A 2,277-nucleotide genomic window follows, 5' to 3' on the forward strand; every position below is an offset into this window, starting at 1 on the left:
CCATATTAATGTTAATTCTTTAGTTTCTGTACTGTTTTATCTTAATTTAGAAGAGCATCAGTGGTCGTATTAGCTATGTGTCTTATTGCTGTGCTGAGTATCTGACACAAGCAACTTAGGAAGAGGAGATCTGGTCCTTTAAGGAGATGTGGTCCTTTAAGGGGATGTGGTCCTTTGTGGCAGGGGAGATAAGCTGGTGGGAGCTGACAGTCACATCCACAGTCGAAAAGGAGAGAGCAATGAGTGCCTGCACTCAACTCCCTTCTTGTCATTCCGTTGAGGACACCAGGCCAGGGAAGGATGCCACCGCATTTAGGCTGCATCTTCCCACCTCAACCTAATCTAGAGAACCCCTAACAGACGTGCTTAGAGATTTATTTGCATGGTGATTTTACATTCCCATCAAGTTGACAATCAAAATTAAGCCTGTAGTAGTATATCTTATAAGGCCGATATTCATATTTACTCATATTCAACTGTACACATATTCTTAGCTTTTTATTCTTTGTTGCATCTCCAACTTTGCCTTTGGGATTTCTTTTCTTCTGCCACCTCTGCCAAAAGCAAATATCATTGGCAAATACAATTAGTCAGTTAAGCATGTAGCACATGCTCATATGCTTGTAATCCTACCACTCAAGAGGCTGAGGCAGGAGGATTGCAAGCTTGAGAATAACCTAACCTATGTATCTGAGAGTCTGTCTGAGTAAAAACACACACAAATACATACATACATACATACATACATACATACATACATACATACATACAGAGAGAGGGGGGAGGAAGAGAGAGATCCTGATAGATTTGTTCTTTGAGCATAGAATTCTAGTTATATATAATGTAAACTGTGGCCTTTTACAGCTTCTGGGATGACTGCTCTGCAGACAATGCTGAAAGAAGTAAGAAAATTCATTGGTAAGCAAGACATTTTGTAAAAGATATTACACAAAAGCTTCATATTTACATACATTTTTGAAATTGAATTTTCTTAGCTGGCATGTAGTATGTGCTTATAATTTCAACTCTCAGGAGGCTGAGGAAGAAGGCTTGCTGCAATCTGGATCCTTAGTACCAGGCCAGCCAGGGCTGCACAGTAAGATAGTTCACCCTGGTAATCCCAGCATTCAAGAGGAATACAGGAGTTCAAGGTCAACCTGTTCTCCAGTAAGGAGTTCCAGACTAGCCAAGGCTAAATAGAAGGATCCTGTCACAATATGTACATATGTATCTATGTGTATAATGATGCACATATATATTACATGCACACACTTAAAGTTTTCTTATCTTGTCTCTGGCTTCAAAATTTTTAACTGGTATAAAAATTATATTTGTTTATTTCATTTTGGCAAAATTTTGTGATTATATATGTATAATGAGTTCTACACTTATTCTGAAACTTCTTTTTTATTTTATTGGTGCATTTTGCCATGATAGCACAGTCAACACCGATCATCATTCATTCGAAATACTTAGCAACTACGCTAACTCAGAAAATGTTGAGACATAACCTGTGACAGTAGGACTACTGAGGCCATTTACACCATTACAAATGCATGGTTGCTACAGATTTGAACACCTTTCCATGTGTTCTATACAACCTTAGTTTTGTCAGACAAAGTCAGCAAACAATCCTCAGTTTCAGTTTCCTTTGTTTTCTCCAAAGGAGGAAATATTGATGCTAAAGTCACACAAAGAGTGCTGGAGGGCATGGGCATACAGATTTCAAATAGAGACATCAATGACCTGCTGAAAAGGCTGCCTATTGCTGGTAGGTACTGTATGAACCCTTCGTGTTTGCATATACTTCAGAGTGAGAACATGAAAAACTAGCCCTCTCCTGCCCTACGACACCTAGAAAGCAAAGATGTGGTCCGGGAAGTATGAGTCTTTGGCATTTGAATTTGTTTTGATCCCTGCCACCATCCTTAAACTGAATCTTGGCATGAAAAGTGTGTTCCTGGCTGTGGGGGGGTGGCTCAGTGGGTAAAACACTTGCTGTCCAAGGCTGATGATCTCAGTTCACATCTCTGGAACACAAGTAGAACGTTGCAGTGCTTGGGTCTATAATCTTGATCCTTCTACGATGAGATAAGAAGCAGAGATGGGAGATTTCCCAAGAGTTGCAGACCAGCTAGCGTAGTATAACAGCAAACAAGACAGAGCCTGTCTTTTTTAAATTTATTATTATTTTCTTTATTTACATTTCAAATGCTATCCCGAAAGTTCCCTATACCCCACCCCACCCCTGCTCCCCTACCCACCCACTCCCACTAC

This window comes from Mus pahari, chromosome 14 (genome assembly GCF_900095145.1).
Source record: "Mus pahari chromosome 14, PAHARI_EIJ_v1.1, whole genome shotgun sequence".
In the NCBI taxonomy this organism is placed as follows: domain Eukaryota; kingdom Metazoa; phylum Chordata; class Mammalia; order Rodentia; family Muridae; genus Mus; species Mus pahari.